Source organism: Schistocerca americana, unplaced genomic scaffold, assembly GCF_021461395.2.
Source record: "Schistocerca americana isolate TAMUIC-IGC-003095 unplaced genomic scaffold, iqSchAmer2.1 HiC_scaffold_204, whole genome shotgun sequence".
NCBI classification, from domain to species: domain Eukaryota; kingdom Metazoa; phylum Arthropoda; class Insecta; order Orthoptera; family Acrididae; genus Schistocerca; species Schistocerca americana.
Window position 1 is genome coordinate 27,248 of NW_025725911.1, and position 19,325 is coordinate 46,572.

The following is a 19,325-nucleotide window of genomic DNA, read 5'->3' on the forward strand; positions in this document are numbered from 1 at the left end:
CTAGTTGATAATCATGGGATTCTTAGCCTTCGTAGGATAATGATATTTCTCCGAATTATCGTAAAATTGCTTGCTCTTACAGGCATTACTCGTTTAATGTGCTATATAGGTCACATCGTCGCACCAATATTCAGCCGTTTCATAGACGTCTCGTTTTTAACACAAACGTAGAAACTAAATCCCTGAGCCTATCGCTGATACTTCCTCGGCGAGAAACGCTTATTACAGAAAATTTAGACTAAACGAAGGTTCCACCGAGATTCGAACTCGGATCGCTGGATTCAGAGTCCAGAGTGCTAACCGTTACACCATGGAACCAGACACCAGTATGGGACGCGTAAATACATTTAGCAGTATTCTGACGTACTTCAGACACTTCCTACTTGCATTTTTTAACCTAATTGACACGATCGAGCATTATAAAACTTAATCTGGGCAATGTTTGCAGTTGCAGCCGATGACTGCATTTCCTGTGCGTCTATATGGGCGCGCTGAGTAGCAGTGTGTGGAAACGAAAGACAGGGACGGACGTAAAGCAATCAGAACGAACAGGAAAGTATGCAGAGCCTCTGGTAGCTCAGTTGGTAGAGCGGTGGACTGTAGTGGAGGATTCACAGTTATCCATAGGTCGCTGGTTCAAATCCGGCCCAGAGGACTGTTTTTCTAATCTCAGGAGCAAAGAGGCTCCAGAGCATGCCCACTCGGTCAGAACCTCCCTATGTTTTAAACCTATTTTAAAGGAAATTCATTTGCTCAGCTTGTAATAGCTAGTTGATAATCATGGGATTCTTAGCCTTCGTAGGATAATGATATTTCTCCGAATTATCGTAAAATTGCTTGCTCTTACAGGCATTACTCGTTTAATGTGCTATATAGGTCACATCGTCGCACCAATATTCAGCCGTTTCATAGACGTCTCGTTTTTAACACAAACGTAGAAACTAAATCCCTGAGCCTATCGCTGATACTTCCTCGGCGAGAAACGCTTATTACAGAAAATTTAGACTAAACGAAGGTTCCACCGAGATTCGAACTCGGATCGCTGGATTCAGAGTCCAGAGTGCTAACCGTTACACCATGGAACCAGACACGAGTACGGGACGCGTAAATACATTTAGCAGTATTCTGACGTACTTCAGACACTTCCTACTTGCATTTTTTAACCTAATTGACACGATCGAGCATTATAAAACTTAATCTGGGCAATGTTTGCAGTTGCAGCCGATGACTGCATTTCCTGTGCGTCTATATGGGCGCGCTGAGTAGCAGTGTGTGGAAACGAAAGACAGGGACGGACGTAAAGCAATCAGAACGAACAGGAAAGTATGCAGAGCCTCTGGTAGCTCAGTTGGTAGAGCGGTGGACTGTAGTGGAGGATTCACAGTTATCCATAGGTCGCTGGTTCAAATCCGGCCCAGAGGACTGTTTTTCTAATCTCAGGAGCAAAGAGGCTCCAGAGCATGCCCACTCGGTCAGAACCTCCCTATGTTTTAAACCTATTTTAAAGGAAATTCATTTGCTCAGCTTGTAATAGCTAGTTGATAATCATGGGATTCTTAGCCTTCGTAGGATAATGATATTTCTCCGAATTATCGTAAAATTGCTTGCTCTTACAGGCATTACTCGTTTAATGTGCTATATAGGTCACATCGTCGCACCAATATTCAGCCGTTTCATAGACGTCTCGTTTTTAACACAAACGTAGAAACTAAATCCCTGAGCCTATCGCTGATACTTCCTCGGCGAGAAACGCTTATTACAGAAAATTTAGACTAAACGAAGGTTCCACCGAGATTCGAACTCGGATCGCTGGATTCAGAGTCCAGAGTGCTAACCGTTACACCATGGAACCAGACACGAGTATGGGACGCGTAAATACATTTAGCAGTATTCTGACGTACTTCAGACACTTCCTACTTGCATTTCTTAACCTAATTGACACGATCGAGCATTATAAAACTTAATCTGGGCAATGTTTGCAGTTGCAGCCGATGACTGCATTTCCTGTGCGTCTATATGGGCGCGCTGAGTAGCAGTGTGTGGAAACGAAAGACAGGGACGGACGTAAAGCAATCAGAACGAACAGGAAAGTATGCAGAGCCTCTGGTAGCTCAGTTGGAGAGTCGAGGTGCGGCCGTCGTGCCAGTCGGACGTGCCTGGAGCGTTGTTTACGTGCTCAGCTGCGGCTTGCGGTGCGGCACGTGGTGAGTCGAGGGCCGTTGCGGCGCGCATTACATCTTGTTGTTGACGACTAGAACCTAACATGGATCACCCAGAGCGAAAAGATACTTTGAAGTTTATGTTTGATGGCAGTTTCTCTCGACCGAAGTATTACGAAGTCGAACGATTTCTTGATGAAGACGTAAAATTACCCCCCACCGATATCATTGGTATCCATTTGTCTATTGTTAGTAGCACGGTTTATATCAAATTGCGTGACCCAGAATTGTGCGACAAAATCATCGAGTCATGTGGCGGTACTTATAAATTTCGACACAGTGACGGAAATGTGGGTGAGGTTACTGTTGTCCACGCTGGTCTTGGTATTCGCACCGTCAGGATTTTCGAGTTGCCTTTTGAAATCACGGCCGAACAAATTAATGCTTCTCTTCAGTCCTACGGCAAAATTATCAGTAACATTGCCGAAAAGTGGGCCTCGTTCCATAAGTATCCTGTCTTGAATGGTGTGCGGCAAATTAAGATCGAATTGCAACGGCATATTCCATCCTACCTAACGATTTGTGGATACAGGGCGATAATCATGTATGAGGGACAGCCCCGTACATGTTCCGGCTGTAATTCCACAGGACACGTCCGAGCACAGTGCATCCAACGACGTGTAACACAGCTGCCTGCGGGCGAACTAGCCACTCCCACGCAACCGACAATATTACCGACTACTTATGTAGCGGCGGTCCGTGCTAATACACCCACGGCGCCGGCTGTGGACGTGGGACTTCGTGTGGCCGATATTACGAAGGACGGAGATGTACCTATGGAAATATCTACCACTCAGGAAGCTTTGCCGGCCACTGGCTTACTAGACGCGGTGCCCAGTGACGCCTCACGTGAGGCAGCTGGGGTCGACGGCGTAGAGACTGCTACTACCGATGTTGACAGACGGCAAGAGACAGGGACTCTTCCTCTTCCCTTAGAGAATGCGGAAGTCTCCGTCGGTAGGTCCTCCCCGAAAAAACACAAGAAACGTCGGATCGCTCGTCCTGAGGCGGCCCAATCGGCGCCCCTCTTGCGTGAAAAGGCCAAACAAGCAGGCCGCATGATCTGCGATGACACTTCGGGGACCGACGATTGTCTTTCGTCGTTGGCCTCACCCATGACTATTGACGATGATGTCTCCAACCTTGACACGGGGAGGGCAGAGACTTGTGCACCACCGCGGACGGACCAAGTGCCGGATGCGCAGGGTGACGGCCGCTATGCGGTTCCGGAACCGCCACAGCAGGCGCGACAACGGCTGTGTCTGTTGTCAATTGGGCGGATGACACTGAAGATATGGCCGGCACTCCCGACCGTGACGAACCGATGGCAACTGGTGATACGCTGCTTACGCCCCGGCGCAATGCAGCTTCCACGGACGGCGACGTCTAGACTTATTCGACCTCCGAAGCGGACGACTGCTGAAGGGATAAAAATCTTACCTGTTTCCATCTGCAGATGACCAGTCGTCCCATATCGCTCCGTTCACGACAATCCTATAAGATTTCTACTCTGAATGTAAACCGCATTGTCTCTCAAGCAAAAATCCACAGCCTTCGACAGTATTTACGGGCCGCTGATATAGATATTCTGTTCGTACAGGAAGCCATGACTCCACTCCTAGCCGACGTCCCCGGTTATGACGCCATTGTCAATATAGGAACGGAGGCCGGTACCATCATTCTGTATCGGGAAGGCATTGAATGTTCTTGTTTGTCCATGTTACCTACAGGACGGGGCATTGCCGCCCAGTTCCATGATGTACTCCTTCTTAATGTGTACGCTCCCTCCGGTTCCAGCGCGCGAGCGGCGAGGAAGGAGTTTTATACTGGAGAGATAGCGCCTTTAATCACCGACTTGCGTCTGCGTATTATTATGGGTGGTGACTTTAATTGCGTTTTGCGCCGCTCCGATCAAACGCCGAATTTTAACTTCAGTCAGGAACTGCTGACACTGGTCACAGAATTGCAGTTAGTCGACACGTGGGAGACCTTACACCCAGACGATGTTGCCTTTACTCACTTTACGCCGACGTCTTCCAGCAGGTTAGATCGCATATATGTGCACCGCGATCTTTTAGCCGACGTGGGAACTTGCGAATATTGGCCCGTTAATTTCAGTGACCATATCGCTTACCACACCGTCTTTAATCACTCGCCGCAGAAGGTTTACAGAGGCTTCGGACGATGGCAACTCAACTGTCGCCTCTTACAAGACGCCACTTTAGAGCGTGAGATACGGTCGGTTTGGCATTCCGTAACATCACGCAGACCCACGTACCCCACGTGGATTGATTGGTGGACGCTTTATGCAAAGAGGAAACTCATTACTTGCGTCAGACACCACGCCAGGATTCGCGCGCGCGGTGAGAAGGAAATCACTGAATTCTATTTCTGCGCCCTGCGAGAATTGTACCGGGATTATCATCAGGTGCCTAATAACATCACGCGCGTACGCAGACTCCAAGCGAAAATTACATCCTTGATGGGACGGAACGCTATCGGCCACCAGATTCGTGCACGTGACTTCACCAACTTGCCGCAACAGCAGACGTCTGTTCACCATATCGTCCAACAGTTACATGCGGCGCGCAGGAAACTTATTCATAAGTTGCAAGATGCCGACGGTGCTTTTTATACCCAACACCGCGACATCAAAAACCATGTTGCCAACCACTTTGCCGCACTTTACGCCCGTGCGAATGTACCACATGAGAAAGTGCGAGAATGGTATCACTCTGGACACCCACCGTACCGCATTACCGACGACCACAATCGGGACTTGCTCGCTCCCTTTACCAACGAAGAACTAAAGGATGCCCTGCTTGCCGCACCACGAAATAAATCTCCGGGCACGGACGGGCTCTCTGTCGAGTTTTACGTCAAATATTGGCCTATATTAGGGGACGGACTCACGGAGATGTACAATGAAATACTACGTGGGATTGCTCTGCCCCAAGCCTTCACAGAGGGGTTAACTGTTTTACTACCTAAGACGCCGACGCCGATCACCACCAAAGATCTGCGGCCCATTACTTTGCTCAATGCGGACTTTAAACTTCTGACGCGCGCCCTCAACGCCCGATTACGGCAGCTGTTACCCGATCTTCTGGGACCATACCAAATGAGTGCGATACGTGGTCGCTCATTGTCCACCATTTTGGCGCTGTATCGGGATCTCGTCTCCCTCACCTGGGCCACCCACACTCCTATGGCCATAGCATTTCTCGATTTTGACAAGGCTTACGATCGGGCTGACTATCGTTATCTCAGTAGCGTGATGGAAACTATGGGCTTCAGTCTTAATTTTATCCACCTCATCAACAACTGTATCCGTGGTACACGTACACGGTTCTTGATCAATAATACATTGACGGAGTCCATCCAGCTCTCACGGGGTATCAAGCAAGGCTGCCCTCTCTCAACGACGCTTTATGCGATCCTCATGGAACCCTTGTTGCGCCGCCTACATCATAGCCTACCTGGATTCCAGTTTTATGGTGTCAAGTCTGTGGTCCAAGCATACGCCGACGATGTCAGCGTGCTCCTTAATGACGTTCGCGATGTCACCGCAGCGAAGCGCATTCTTGAGGAATTCCAAAGCGATAGTGGTGCAATGTTAAACGTCAATAAATCCGCCGTCTTAACGCTTGGTCAGGAACGACCGCTCACGGGCGACGCTTGGCTGCCCTGTGTACAGACTAGAAAACACCTTGGTCTCTACGTCACGGCCCGGCCACTGGACATGTCTCACAAAAATTGGATACCCAAAATTCAGGCGATAAAAGCACTCCTGCGTGACCAAAATATGCGACACCTCGATCGTTTGCAGCGAGCCCTTTTCGTCAATTCTTATGCCCTCTCCAAATTACAGTTTGTTGCCGCCGTCTTACCCATGCCAACCACAGTAGCAAGATCACTTCTAGCGGCGGCCGCCTGGTACGTCTGGAAGCTCAATATTTTTAAGGTTTCCTTCACCACGACAGCTTTGCCATGCGATATGGGAGGCCTCGGCTTGAAAAACCCCGGCATTCACGCCTTGGCTCTGTATCTGAAACGCTCATGGCGTATACTCACCGCCAGCGAAGACACCGTCACGAAGCGGCTCTATCAGCTGTTCCGCCCTCCCAACTTATCTCCGCCTGTGGACATTGGCCGCGTCAGCCCGCACTTTCAGCATATAGCACTGTATTATCTTGAAAGTAGCTATCTCGACGACGAGCTTTTCAAGAAGCCGACAGTTCAACTGTATCGCCACTTACTTCGGCCGTCACTGCCTGGCCCCTTGGAAAAGAAGTATCCGGCTTGCAATTGGTCCCTCGTTTGGACTAACATTCATAATCCGACACTTCCGACAGATGTTCGCTCCAAATGGTATGACGTGGTCACTGAAACTGTACCGACGCAAGAAAAGCGACACAGGATTAATCTTGAACCGAGTCCCTACTGCGGCTTGTGCCACGTGGTGGCGACTATTGCGCATCTGTTTGTCTGCAAGGACCAAGTGCACATCTGGAACTGGACGCGCAAAAAACTCGCTGTGCTTAACCGGACTGCGCCTCATGCGATTCAGATCCAAGACATTCTGCGCCCAGATTTCCGACTTTTCCCAGCTGCCAAACATAACAGTTACCTATGGCTCGTGGGACATTTTATCAACTATATTCTGTCCGGCAGTGCCCCTAATGTCTTAGATTTTCAAGTCTATCTCTCAACACAACACTGGCGCACAACCAGCCAATATGGTCACCGGTATCAATCAACATTTCAACATTTTCTTCACGTCGTCCTTGGGATGCCATAGAACATGGACAAGTGGGACATCGGTTACAACAATTCGTCCTCCCTGTACTACAGTCGAAGGATTTACTCTCTGCGAAGACACTCATTTGTCTCCTGGGTATGATGCATATGACGACGTCTGAATTTCACGAATATTTCCTTCCCAGTAGCGGTTCTTTCGACGATATAAATATTTTGGTGTCTTTTAATCAACAAAAATGCAAACCCGAAGAAAGACAACGAACAACGAAGATGGACAGAAGACAAACGTCTAACCACAATACAACGAACAAAGAGATTAGAGATTAAGGAACAAAAAAAAAAATATCTTTTGGAAAATTTGTCAAAACAAACGAAAAACGATAAGGAACAAAAAAAAAAAAAAAAACAAAAAAAAAAAATTTAAAATCTCTTCAAACAAAGTAAAAAAAAAAAAAAAAAAAAAAAAAAAGTGGTAAAAAAAAAAAAGAAAAAAAAAAGTTGGTAAAAAAAAAAAAAAAAAAAAGTTGGTAGAGCGGTGGACTGTAGTGGAGGATTCACAGTTATCCATAGGTCGCTGGTTCAAATCCGGCCCAGAGGACTGTTTTTCTAATCTCAGGAGCAAAGAGGCTCCAGAGCATGCCCACTCGGTCAGAACCTCCCTATGTTTTAAACCTATTTTAAAGGAAATTCATTTGCTCAGCTTGTAATAGCTAGTTGATAATCATGGGATTCTTAGCCTTCGTAGGATAATGATATTTCTCCGAATTATCGTAAAATTGCTTGCTCTTACAGGCATTACTCGTTTAATGTGCTATATAGGTCACATCGTCGCACCAATATTCAGCCGTTTCATAGACGTCTCGTTTTTAACACAAACGTAGAAACTAAATCCCTGAGCCTATCGCTGATACTTCCTCGGCGAGAAACGCTTATTACAGAAAATTTAGACTAAACGAAGGTTCCACCGAGATTCGAACTCGGATCGCTGGATTCAGAGTCCAGAGTGCTAACCGTTACACCATGGAACCAGACACCAGTATGGGACGCGTAAATACATTTAGCAGTATTCTGACGTACTTCAGACACTTCCTACTTGCATTTTTTAACCTAATTGACACGATCGAGCATTATAAAACTTAATCTGGGCAATGTTTGCAGTTGCAGCCGATGACTGCATTTCCTGTGCGTCTATATGGGCGCGCTGAGTAGCAGTGTGTGGAAACGAAAGACAGGGACGGACGTAAAGCAATCAGAACGAACAGGAAAGTATGCAGAGCCTCTGGTAGCTCAGTTGGTAGAGCGGTGGACTGTAGTGGAGGATTCACAGTTATCCATAGGTCGCTGGTTCAAATCCGGCCCAGAGGACTGTTTTTCTAATCTCAGGAGCAAAGAGGCTCCAGAGCATGCCCACTCGGTCAGAACCTCCCTATGTTTTAAACCTATTTTAAAGGAAATTCATTTGCTCAGCTTGTAATAGCTAGTTGATAATCATGGGATTCTTAGCCTTCGTAGGATAATGATATTTCTCCGAATTATCGTAAAATTGCTTGCTCTTACAGGCATTACTCGTTTAATGTGCTATATAGGTCACATCGTCGCACCAATATTCAGCCGTTTCATAGACGTCTCGTTTTTAACACAAACGTAGAAACTAAATCCCTGAGCCTATCGCTGATACTTCCTCGGCGAGAAACGCTTATTACAGAAAATTTAGACTAAACGAAGGTTCCACCGAGATTCGAACTCGGATCGCTGGATTCAGAGTCCAGAGTGCTAACCGTTACACCATGGAACCAGACACGAGTATGGGACGCGTAAATACATTTAGCAGTATTCTGACGTACTTCAGACACTTCCTACTTGCATTTTTTAACCTAATTGACACGATCGAGCATTATAAAACTTAATCTGGGCAATGTTTGCAGTTGCAGCCGATGACTGCATTTCCTGTGCGTCTATATGGGCGCGCTGAGTAGCAGTGTGTGGAAACGAAAGACAGGGACGGACGTAAAGCAATCAGAACGAACAGGAAAGTATGCAGAGCCTCTGGTAGCTCAGTTGGTAGAGCGGTGGACTGTAGTGGAGGATTCACAGTTATCCATAGGTCGCTGGTTCAAATCCGGCCCAGAGGACTGTTTTTCTAATCTCAGGAGCAAAGAGGCTCCAGAGCATGCCCACTCGGTCAGAACCTCCCTATGTTTTAAACCTATTTTAAAGGAAATTCATTTGCTCAGCTTGTAATAGCTAGTTGATAATCATGGGATTCTTAGCCTTCGTAGGATAATGATATTTCTCCGAATTATCGTAAAATTGCTTGCTCTTACAGGCATTACTCGTTTAATGTGCTATATAGGTCACATCGTCGCACCAATATTCAGCCGTTTCATAGACGTCTCGTTTTTAACACAAACGTAGAAACTAAATCCCTGAGCCTATCGCTGATACTTCCTCGGCGAGAAACGCTTATTACAGAAAATTTAGACTAAACGAAGGTTCCACCGAGATTCGAACTCGGATCGCTGGATTCAGAGTCCAGAGTGCTAACCGTTACACCATGGAACCAGACACGAGTATGGGACGCGTAAATACATTTAGCAGTATTCTGACGTACTTCAGACACTTCCTACTTGCATTTTTTAACCTAATTGACACGATCGAGCATTATAAAACTTAATCTGGGCAATGTTTGCAGTTGCAGCCGATGACTGCATTTCCTGTGCGTCTATATGGGCGCGCTGAGTAGCAGTGTGTGGAAACGAAAGACGGGGACGGACGTAAAGCAATCAGAACGAACAGGAAAGTATGCAGAGCCTCTGGTAGCTCAGTTGGTAGAGCGGTGGACTGTAGTGGAGGATTCACAGTTATCCATAGGTCGCTGGTTCAAATCCGGCCCAGAGGACTGTTTTTCTAATCTCAGGAGCAAAGAGGCTCCAGAGCATGCCCACTCGGTCAGAACCTCCCTATGTTTTAAACCTATTTTAAAGGAAATTCATTTGCTCAGCTTGTAATAGCTAGTTGATAATCATGGGATTCTTAGCCTTCGTAGGATAATGATATTTCTCCGAATTATCGTAAAATTGCTTGCTCTTACAGGCATTACTCGTTTAATGTGCTATATAGGTCACATCGTCGCACCAATATTCAGCCGTTTCATAGACGTCTCGTTTTTAACACAAACGTAGAAACTAAATCCCTGAGCCTATCGCTGATACTTCCTCGGCGAGAAACGCTTATTACAGAAAATTTAGACTAAACGAAGGTTCCACCGAGATTCGAACTCGGATCGCTGGATTCAGAGTCCAGAGTGCTAACCGTTACACCATTTTTTTTTTTTATTGATCACACAATTAAAATCACCGCCGATTATAAGATCCGTTGGGTTTTTCCGCAATAAATAAATGATCTCGTCTTTAAAGAACTGTGCTCTTGCCATTCTATTGGATGTGCCGGAAGGGGCATACAGATTGATAAGAGTAAAACCAAAGACTTTTATACCTATCGCTCTGCCGGATTCCAATCTTTCAATATCTGTGACAGGAATCCCCTCCCTGACTAAAATTGCTGTCCCTATGTTAGTGTCAAGCGAGACATTTGAAATAGACAAATATCCTGGCACTGTAAGGTTAGTGAGAACAACTTCTTGTAGGAAAACAATGTCCGTCCCTGACTCATATAGGTACTCTTTGAGCGCCGCAATTTTAGTCGTCGATGTAATCCTGTTAATATTGATAGTTGCAAAAGTATACGCCTGGGACATTTAGTTTACATAAAAATGTACATAAAGGAAAAAAAAAAAAAAAAATTTGTAAAATAATGAGAAAAACAGGGAGCTGTGTCGCTTCTAGAAGGGATAAAATATTCCACGTCAACAAGCACCTGCAAGAACAATCTACAGAAAAATACCTATGAGTATGGAAAATACATGAACCACTGCGTTTGGTTCCTCCGAAAAATGACTAAGACAATAGGACAATCAGAACATAAAGCGGTTCAACGATATTTTTTTCCCCTTTTTTTTTTTTTTTTTGTTGAAATGTGATCCTCAGTTTGGTGGAGTATTCCTAAGTTCTCGGGTTTTAGTTTTGCAGAGGGGCTTTCCATCACTAATGGTACTTGAAGGTACATCCTTAGGTTTTTCCGTAATAATTTCATACAGGACATTCTTGGCCGTTGCGTCATCTTTTCCAGGTTGTTGTTTGCTTTGGTTACGGGAAGCTTTGAGATTAGGTTGCGGTTTGAGTCTACGTCTTTGGACATCGTGGTTCAACGCACCGTCCTTCGCGTTGTCTATCTTCACCGCCGTTGAGACCGAAGCTGCCTCAACAGTGTCCTGTTCATGACGTCCACTTCCTTGTCCTTCCGGCACTAACTCCAGGGCACTGACTGAATCGGTTGGTTGGGGGTCGGTGAGTTCGTGAATGCGGTTCTGCTCCGTCACCTCATGGGGTTCGGAGTGCGGCACGTCCGTCGCCGCGACAACCGTTACTGCTTCGCCTCCGTGGTCGGTTGGTACCTGTGCGGCAGCCGACAGCGGTTGGGTTGTCTTAGCCGCTGTCGTCATTTCCATACATGTACCGTCTGTTTCCTCTAACACATCTGCGTCACACTGCTTCTGTTTGCGGGTGGAGGGGGAGTTGCGGGAGGACTCGCCGTCCGAGCCGTCATCAGTCACCTCCAACGGTCGTTTCTTATTCTGAAGATCGCATTCGGGAACAGAAGGGTGACTTGTTATTACTTGCAGAGGTGGGAACTCTGTGTTAGGTACAGCGGGCATTGTAGAAGTACCTGCACCACTGTCATTAGCAGAAGGAGGGGAGTTGCTGCTTGGTAAGACGTCGCTAAGGGTCAATTTTTGACGCTGTGTTAGATTATTCCGGAGGACAAAAACACGGCGTGGACAATCTTGTCTAAAATGACCTGTCTCGTTACAAATATTACACGTACGCTCCTGTCCAGAATAAACAACATGTGCTTTATGACCTGCAACAGATATATGGGACGGAATATTGGCTTTCACCTCCATTTCGACGGACCTAATGCCATTATAACACTGTATCTTGTACAGCTTCGACCATCTTTCGTTATAGATGGATTTAACTTCCCCATATTTAGATAGAGCGTCTTTGATCAACTGATTGTCAACTTCGATAGGAACGTTCAAAATCCTCACATGGGTGTACATGATATCAGCTTTTCGTACAGAAACATTACTTGTTGAACCATCTCGATGAACAAATTCAACAGAATTACCCCATTTTGCAATTAACTTATCGACAGTCACGGAGTTCAGAAATTTAACATAAACACAGTATTTTTCAGCATCTAACTGCGTGGTGTGAACAGAGTCAGAATTGATACAGATTACCTCGGTGAGCCAGTCATGGATCTCCAGTGCAGTGGGTTGGACCGGCCGGGTTTCCTTCTCGAACGAGAAGACTAACGTATTCTTCCTGACGGTGTCAGACATGATCTTCTGTGCCGACGAAATTCCGGTACAAACCGAAATCGCGACGAAGAACGAAACGGAGAATGGACAATAACACTTCACAAACACTTATCAGGACCACCAAATGCAATAACACTACGAAAATGCACAGACAGTTGTACGTAAACACAAAACACCGGCGATTGCGCTAGCGTGTGCGGAGCAAGCAACAAGCACGTCCGACCGCGGCGACGGCTAAAGCCAGAATGTGGAACCAGACACGAGTATGGGACGCGTAAATACATTTAGCAGTATTCTGACGTACTTCAGACACTTCCTACTTGCATTTTTTAACCTAATTGACACGATCGAGCATTATAAAACTTAATCTGGGCAATGTTTGCAGTTGCAGCCGATGACTGCATTTCCTGTGCGTCTATATGGGCGCGCTGAGTAGCAGTGTGTGGAAACGAAAGACAGGGACGGACGTAAAGCAATCAGAACGAACAGGAAAGTATGCAGAGCCTCTGGTAGCTCAGTTGGTAGAGCGGTGGACTGTAGTGGAGGATTCACAGTTATCCATAGGTCGCTGGTTCAAATCCGGCCCAGAGGACTGTTTTTCTAATCTCAGGAGCAAAGAGGCTCCAGAGCATGCCCACTCGGTCAGAACCTCCCTATGTTTTAAACCTATTTTAAAGGAAATTCATTTGCTCAGCTTGTAATAGCTAGTTGATAATCATGGGATTCTTAGCCTTCGTAGGATAATGATATTTCTCCGAATTATCGTAAAATTGCTTGCTCTTACAGGCATTACTCGTTTAATGTGCTATATAGGTCACATCGTCGCACCAATATTCAGCCGTTTCATAGACGTCTCGTTTTTAACACAAACGTAGAAACTAAATCCCTGAGCCTATCGCTGATACTTCCTCGGCGAGAAACGCTTATTACAGAAAATTTAGACTAAACGAAGGTTCCACCGAGATTCGAACTCGGATCGCTGGATTCAGAGTCCAGAGTGCTAACCGTTACACCATGGAACCAGACACGAGTATGGGACGCGTAAATACATTTAGCAGTATTCTGACGTACTTCAGACACTTCCTACTTGCATTTTTTAACCTAATTGACACGATCGAGCATTATAAAACTTAATCTGGGCAATGTTTGCAGTTGCAGCCGATGACTGCATTTCCTGTGCGTCTATATGGGCGCGCTGAGTAGCAGTGTGTGGAAACGAAAGACAGGGACGGACGTAAAGCAATCAGAACGAACAGGAAAGTATGCAGAGCCTCTGGTAGCTCAGTTGGTAGAGCGGTGGACTGTAGTGGAGGATTCACAGTTATCCATAGGTCGCTGGTTCAAATCCGGCCCAGAGGACTGTTTTTCTAATCTCAGGAGCAAAGAGGCTCCAGAGCATGCCCACTCGGTCAGAACCTCCCTATGTTTTAAACCTATTTTAAAGGAAATTCATTTGCTCAGCTTGTAATAGCTAGTTGATAATCATGGGATTCTTAGCCTTCGTAGGATAATGATATTTCTCCGAATTATCGTAAAATTGCTTGCTCTTACAGGCATTACTCGTTTAATGTGCTATATAGGTCACATCGTCGCACCAATATTCAGCCGTTTCATAGACGTCTCGTTTTTAACACAAACGTAGAAACTAAATCCCTGAGCCTATCGCTGATACTTCCTCGGCGAGAAACGCTTATTACAGAAAATTTAGACTAAACGAAGGTTCCACCGAGATTCGAACTCGGATCGCTGGATTCAGAGTCCAGAGTGCTAACCGTTACACCATGGAACCAGACACGAGTATGGGACGCGTAAATACATTTAGCAGTATTCTGACGTACTTCAGACACTTCCTACTTGCATTTTTTAACCTAATTGACACGATCGAGCATTATAAAACTTAATCTGGGCAATGTTTGCAGTTGCAGCCGATGACTGCATTTCCTGTGCGTCTATATGGGCGCGCTGAGTAGCAGTGTGTGGAAACGAAAGACAGGGACGGACGTAAAGCAATCAGAACGAACAGGAAAGTATGCAGAGCCTCTGGTAGCTCAGTTGGTAGAGCGGTGGACTGTAGTGGAGGATTCACAGTTATCCATAGGTCGCTGGTTCAAATCCGGCCCAGAGGACTGTTTTTCTAATCTCAGGAGCAAAGAGGCTCCAGAGCATGCCCACTCGGTCAGAACCTCCCTATGTTTTAAACCTATTTTAAAGGAAATTCATTTGCTCAGCTTGTAATAGCTAGTTGATAATCATGGGATTCTTAGCCTTCGTAGGATAATGATATTTCTCCGAATTATCGTAAAATTGCTTGCTCTTACAGGCATTACTCGTTTAATGTGCTATATAGGTCACATCGTCGCACCAATATTCAGCCGTTTCATAGACGTCTCGTTTTTAACACAAACGTAGAAACTAAATCCCTGAGCCTATCGCTGATACTTCCTCGGCGAGAAACGCTTATTACAGAAAATTTAGACTAAACGAAGGTTCCACCGAGATTCGAACTCGGATCGCTGGATTCAGAGTCCAGAGTGCTAACCGTTACACCATGGAACCAGACACGAGTATGGGACGCGTAAATACATTTAGCAGTATTCTGACGTACTTCAGACACTTCCTACTTGCATTTTTTAACCTAATTGACACGATCGAGCATTATAAAACTTAATCTGGGCAATGTTTGCAGTTGCAGCCGATGACTGCATTTCCTGTGCGTCTATATGGGCGCGCTGAGTAGCAGTGTGTGGAAACGAAAGACAGGGACGGACGTAAAGCAATCAGAACGAACAGGAAAGTATGCAGAGCCTCTGGTAGCTCAGTTGGTAGAGCGGTGGACTGTAGTGGAGGATTCACAGTTATCCATAGGTCGCTGGTTCAAATCCGGCCCAGAGGACTGTTTTTCTAATCTCAGGAGCAAAGAGGCTCCAGAGCATGCCCACTCGGTCAGAACCTCCCTATGTTTTAAACCTATTTTAAAGGAAATACATTTGCTCAGCTTGTAATAGCTAGTTGATAATCATGGGATTCTTAGCCTTCGTAGGATAATGATATTTCTCCGAATTATCGTAAAATTGCTTGCTCTTACAGGCATTACTCGTTTAATGTGCTATATAGGTCACATCGTCGCACCAATATTCAGCCGTTTCATAGACGTCTCGTTTTTAACACAAACGTAGAAACTAAATCCCTGAGCCTATCGCTGATACTTCCTCGGCGAGAAACGCTTATTACAGAAAATTTAGACTAAACGAAGGTTCCACCGAGATTCGAACTCGGATCGCTGGATTCAGAGTCCAGAGTGCTAACCGTTACACCATGGAACCAGACACGAGTATGGGACGCGTAAATACATTTAGCAGTATTCTGACGTACTTCAGACACTTCCTACTTGCATTTTTTAACCTAATTGACACGATCGAGCATTATAAAACTTAATCTGGGCAATGTTTGCAGTTGCAGCCGATGACTGCATTTCCTGTGCGTCTATATGGGCGCGCTGAGTAGCAGTGTGTGGAAACGAAAGACAGGGACGGACGTAAAGCAATCAGAACGAACAGGAAAGTATGCAGAGCCTCTGGTAGCTCAGTTGGTAGAGCGGTGGACTGTAGTGGAGGATTCACAGTTATCCATAGGTCGCTGGTTCAAATCCGGCCCAGAGGACTGTTTTTCTAATCTCAGGAGCAAAGAGGCTCCAGAGCATGCCCACTCGGTCAGAACCTCCCTATGTTTTAAACCTATTTTAAAGGAAATTCATTTGCTCAGCTTGTAATAGCTAGTTGATAATCATGGGATTCTTAGCCTTCGTAGGATAATGATATTTCTCCGAATTATCGTAAAATTGCTTGCTCTTACAGGCATTACTCGTTTAATGTGCTATATAGGTCACATCGTCGCACCAATATTCAGCCGTTTCATAGACGTCTCGTTTTTAACACAAACGTAGAAACTAAATCCCTGAGCCTATCGCTGATACTTCCTCGGCGAGAAACGCTTATTACAGAAAATTTAGACTAAACGAAGGTTCCACCGAGATTCGAACTCGGATCGCTGGATTCAGAGTCCAGAGTGCTAACCGTTACACCATGGAACCAGACACGAGTATGGGACGCGTAAATACATTTAGCAGTATTCTGACGTACTTCAGACACTTCCTACTTGCATTTTTTAACCTAATTGACACGATCGAGCATTATAAAACTTAATCTGGGCAATGTTTGCAGTTGCAGCCGATGACTGCATTTCCTGTGCGTCTATATGGGCGCGCTGAGTAGCAGTGTGTGGAAACGAAAGACAGGGACGGACGTAAAGCAATCAGAACGAACAGGAAAGTATGCAGAGCCTCTGGTAGCTCAGTTGGTAGAGCGGTGGACTGTAGTGGAGGATTCACAGTTATCCATAGGTCGCTGGTTCAAATCCGGCCCAGAGGACTGTTTTTCTAATCTCAGGAGCAAAGAGGCTCCAGAGCATGCCCACTCGGTCAGAACCTCCCTATGTTTTAAACCTATTTTAAAGGAAATTCATTTGCTCAGCTTGTAATAGCTAGTTGATAATCATGGGATTCTTAGCCTTCGTAGGATAATGATATTTCTCCGAATTATCGTAAAATTGCTTGCTCTTACAGGCATTACTCGTTTAATGTGCTATATAGGTCACATCGTCGCACCAATATTCAGCCGTTTCATAGACGTCTCGTTTTTAACACAAACGTAGAAACTAAATCCCTGAGCCTATCGCTGATACTTCCTCGGCGAGAAACGCTTATTACAGAAAATTTAGACTAAACGAAGGTTCCACCGAGATTCGAACTCGGATCGCTGGATTCAGAGTCCAGAGTGCTAACCGTTACACCATGGAACCAGACACCAGTATGGGACGCGTAAATACATTTAGCAGTATTCTGACGTACTTCAGACACTTCCTACTTGCATTTTTTAACCTAATTGACACGATCGAGCATTATAAAACTTAATCTGGGCAATGTTTGCAGTTGCAGCCGATGACTGCATTTCCTGTGCGTCTATATGGGCGCGCTGAGTAGCAGTGTGTGGAAACGAAAGACAGGGACGGACGTAAAGCAATCAGAACGAACAGGAAAGTATGCAGAGCCTCTGGTAGCTCAGTTGGTAGAGCGGTGGACTGTAGTGGAGGATTCACAGTTATCCATAGGTCGCTGGTTCAAATCCGGCCCAGAGGACTGTTTTTCTAATCTCAGGAGCAAAGAGGCTCCAGAGCATGCCCACTCGGTCAGAACCTCCCTATGTTTTAAACCTATTTTAAAGGAAATTCATTTGCTCAGCTTGTAATAGCTAGTTGATAATCATGGGATTCTTAGCCTTCGTAGGATAATGATATTTCTCCGAATTATCGTAAAATTGCTTGCTCTTACAGGCATTACTCGTTTAATGTGCTATATAGGTCACATCGTCGCACCAATATTCAGCCGTTTCATAGACGTCTCGTTTTTAACACAAACGTAGAAACTAAATCCCTGAGCCTATCGCTGATACTTCCTCGGCGAGAAACGCTTATTACAGAAAATTTAGACTAAACGAAGGTTCCACCGAGATTCGAACTCGGATCGCTGGATTCAGAGTCCAGAGTGCTAACCGTTACACCATGGAACCAGACACGGGTATGGGACGCGTAAATACATTTAGCAGTATTCTGACGTACTTCAGACACTTCCTACTTGCATTTTTTAACCTAATTGACACGATCGAGCATTATAAAACTTAATCTGGGCAATGTTTGCAGTTGCAGCCGATGACTGCATTTCCTGTGCGTCTATATGGGCGCGCTGAGTAGCAGTGTGTGGAAACGAAAGACAGGGACGGACGTAAAGCAATCAGAACGAACAGGAAAGTATGCAGAGCATCTGGTAGCTCAGTTGGTAGAGCGGTGGACTGTAGTGGAGGATTCACAGTTATCCATAGGTCGCTGGTTCAAATCCGGCCCAGAGGACTGTTTTTCTAATCTCAGGAGCAAAGAGGCTCCAGAGCATGCCCACTCGGTCAGAACCTCCCTATGTTTTAAACCTATTTTAAAGGAAATTCATTTGCTCAGCTTGTAATAGCTAGTTGATAATCATGGGATTCTTAGCCTTCGTAGGATAATGATATTTCTCCGAATTATCGTAAAATTGCTTGCTCTTACAGGCATTACTCGTTTAATGTGCTATATAGGTCACATCGTCGCACCAATATTCAGCCGTTTCATAGACGTCTCGTTTTTAACACAAACGTAGAAACTAAATCCCTGAGCCTATCGCTGATACTTCCTCGGCGAGAAACGCTTATTACAGAAAATTTAGACTAAACGAAGGTTCCACCGAGATTCGAACTCGGATCGCTGGATTCAGAGTCCAGAGTGCTAACCGTTACACCATGGAACCAGACACGAGTATGGGACGCGTAAATACATTTAGCAGTATTCTGACGTACTTCAGACACTTCCTACTTGCATTTTTTAACCTAATTGACACGATCGAGCATTATAAAACTTAATCTGGGCAATGTTTGCAGTTGCAGCCGATGACTGCATTTCCTGTGCGTCTATATGGGCGCGCTGAGTAGCAGTGTGTGGAAACGAAAGACAGGGACGGACGTAAAGCAATCAGAACGAACAGGAAAGTATGCAGAGCCTCTGGTAGCTCAGTTGGTAGAGCGGTGGACTGTAGTGGAGGATTCACAGTTATCCATAGGTCGCTGGTTCAAATCCGGCCCAGAGGACTGTTTTTCTAATCTCAGGAGCAAAGAGGCTCCAGAGCATGCCCACTCGGTCAGAACCTCCCTATGTTTTAAACCTATTTTAAAGGAAATTCATTTGCTCAGCTTGTAATAGCTAGTTGATAATCATGGGATTCTTAGCCTTCGTAGGATAATGATATTTCTCCGAATTAT

General features: G+C 45.5%; 28 non-coding genes across 28 annotated transcripts; 14 read left to right on the forward strand and 14 right to left on the reverse strand.

The window, feature by feature from the left end:
• Window positions 1–246: 246 nt before the first annotated feature.
• On the reverse strand, window positions 247–318 carry Trnaq-cug. The gene has a single exon. It is a non-coding gene; the product is annotated as a tRNA-Gln (tRNA).
• A 248-nt stretch (window positions 319–566) lies between these two features.
• Window positions 567–655, forward strand: Trnay-gua. The gene is given in 2 exon segments: window positions 567–603; window positions 620–655. It is a non-coding gene; the product is annotated as a tRNA-Tyr (tRNA).
• A 358-nt stretch (window positions 656–1,013) lies between these two features.
• Trnaq-cug lies at window positions 1,014–1,085 on the reverse strand. The gene has a single exon. It is a non-coding gene; the product is annotated as a tRNA-Gln (tRNA).
• A 248-nt stretch (window positions 1,086–1,333) lies between these two features.
• Trnay-gua lies at window positions 1,334–1,422 on the forward strand. The gene is given in 2 exon segments: window positions 1,334–1,370; window positions 1,387–1,422. It is a non-coding gene; the product is annotated as a tRNA-Tyr (tRNA).
• Window positions 1,423–1,780: 358 nt separating this feature from the next.
• On the reverse strand, window positions 1,781–1,852 carry Trnaq-cug. Its single transcript has one exon. It is a non-coding gene; the product is annotated as a tRNA-Gln (tRNA).
• Window positions 1,853–7,936: 6,084 nt separating this feature from the next.
• Trnaq-cug lies at window positions 7,937–8,008 on the reverse strand. The gene has a single exon. It is a non-coding gene; the product is annotated as a tRNA-Gln (tRNA).
• A 248-nt stretch (window positions 8,009–8,256) lies between these two features.
• On the forward strand, window positions 8,257–8,345 carry Trnay-gua. Its single transcript is given in 2 exon segments — window positions 8,257–8,293; window positions 8,310–8,345. It is a non-coding gene; the product is annotated as a tRNA-Tyr (tRNA).
• Window positions 8,346–8,703: 358 nt separating this feature from the next.
• On the reverse strand, window positions 8,704–8,775 carry Trnaq-cug. The gene has a single exon. It is a non-coding gene; the product is annotated as a tRNA-Gln (tRNA).
• A 248-nt stretch (window positions 8,776–9,023) lies between these two features.
• On the forward strand, window positions 9,024–9,112 carry Trnay-gua. The gene is given in 2 exon segments: window positions 9,024–9,060; window positions 9,077–9,112. It is a non-coding gene; the product is annotated as a tRNA-Tyr (tRNA).
• A 358-nt stretch (window positions 9,113–9,470) lies between these two features.
• Trnaq-cug lies at window positions 9,471–9,542 on the reverse strand. Its single transcript has one exon. It is a non-coding gene; the product is annotated as a tRNA-Gln (tRNA).
• A 248-nt stretch (window positions 9,543–9,790) lies between these two features.
• Window positions 9,791–9,879, forward strand: Trnay-gua. The gene is given in 2 exon segments: window positions 9,791–9,827; window positions 9,844–9,879. It is a non-coding gene; the product is annotated as a tRNA-Tyr (tRNA).
• Window positions 9,880–12,929: 3,050 nt separating this feature from the next.
• Trnay-gua lies at window positions 12,930–13,018 on the forward strand. Its single transcript is given in 2 exon segments — window positions 12,930–12,966; window positions 12,983–13,018. It is a non-coding gene; the product is annotated as a tRNA-Tyr (tRNA).
• A 358-nt stretch (window positions 13,019–13,376) lies between these two features.
• Trnaq-cug lies at window positions 13,377–13,448 on the reverse strand. The gene has a single exon. It is a non-coding gene; the product is annotated as a tRNA-Gln (tRNA).
• A 248-nt stretch (window positions 13,449–13,696) lies between these two features.
• Window positions 13,697–13,785, forward strand: Trnay-gua. Its single transcript is given in 2 exon segments — window positions 13,697–13,733; window positions 13,750–13,785. It is a non-coding gene; the product is annotated as a tRNA-Tyr (tRNA).
• Window positions 13,786–14,143: 358 nt separating this feature from the next.
• On the reverse strand, window positions 14,144–14,215 carry Trnaq-cug. Its single transcript has one exon. It is a non-coding gene; the product is annotated as a tRNA-Gln (tRNA).
• Window positions 14,216–14,463: 248 nt separating this feature from the next.
• Window positions 14,464–14,552, forward strand: Trnay-gua. The gene is given in 2 exon segments: window positions 14,464–14,500; window positions 14,517–14,552. It is a non-coding gene; the product is annotated as a tRNA-Tyr (tRNA).
• Window positions 14,553–14,910: 358 nt separating this feature from the next.
• Trnaq-cug lies at window positions 14,911–14,982 on the reverse strand. The gene has a single exon. It is a non-coding gene; the product is annotated as a tRNA-Gln (tRNA).
• Window positions 14,983–15,230: 248 nt separating this feature from the next.
• Trnay-gua lies at window positions 15,231–15,319 on the forward strand. The gene is given in 2 exon segments: window positions 15,231–15,267; window positions 15,284–15,319. It is a non-coding gene; the product is annotated as a tRNA-Tyr (tRNA).
• Window positions 15,320–15,677: 358 nt separating this feature from the next.
• On the reverse strand, window positions 15,678–15,749 carry Trnaq-cug. Its single transcript has one exon. It is a non-coding gene; the product is annotated as a tRNA-Gln (tRNA).
• Window positions 15,750–15,997: 248 nt separating this feature from the next.
• On the forward strand, window positions 15,998–16,086 carry Trnay-gua. The gene is given in 2 exon segments: window positions 15,998–16,034; window positions 16,051–16,086. It is a non-coding gene; the product is annotated as a tRNA-Tyr (tRNA).
• Window positions 16,087–16,444: 358 nt separating this feature from the next.
• Window positions 16,445–16,516, reverse strand: Trnaq-cug. Its single transcript has one exon. It is a non-coding gene; the product is annotated as a tRNA-Gln (tRNA).
• A 248-nt stretch (window positions 16,517–16,764) lies between these two features.
• Window positions 16,765–16,853, forward strand: Trnay-gua. The gene is given in 2 exon segments: window positions 16,765–16,801; window positions 16,818–16,853. It is a non-coding gene; the product is annotated as a tRNA-Tyr (tRNA).
• A 358-nt stretch (window positions 16,854–17,211) lies between these two features.
• Trnaq-cug lies at window positions 17,212–17,283 on the reverse strand. The gene has a single exon. It is a non-coding gene; the product is annotated as a tRNA-Gln (tRNA).
• A 248-nt stretch (window positions 17,284–17,531) lies between these two features.
• Window positions 17,532–17,620, forward strand: Trnay-gua. Its single transcript is given in 2 exon segments — window positions 17,532–17,568; window positions 17,585–17,620. It is a non-coding gene; the product is annotated as a tRNA-Tyr (tRNA).
• A 358-nt stretch (window positions 17,621–17,978) lies between these two features.
• Trnaq-cug lies at window positions 17,979–18,050 on the reverse strand. The gene has a single exon. It is a non-coding gene; the product is annotated as a tRNA-Gln (tRNA).
• A 248-nt stretch (window positions 18,051–18,298) lies between these two features.
• Window positions 18,299–18,387, forward strand: Trnay-gua. Its single transcript is given in 2 exon segments — window positions 18,299–18,335; window positions 18,352–18,387. It is a non-coding gene; the product is annotated as a tRNA-Tyr (tRNA).
• Window positions 18,388–18,745: 358 nt separating this feature from the next.
• On the reverse strand, window positions 18,746–18,817 carry Trnaq-cug. The gene has a single exon. It is a non-coding gene; the product is annotated as a tRNA-Gln (tRNA).
• A 248-nt stretch (window positions 18,818–19,065) lies between these two features.
• Trnay-gua lies at window positions 19,066–19,154 on the forward strand. Its single transcript is given in 2 exon segments — window positions 19,066–19,102; window positions 19,119–19,154. It is a non-coding gene; the product is annotated as a tRNA-Tyr (tRNA).
• The last annotated feature ends 171 nt before the right edge of the window (window positions 19,155–19,325 follow it).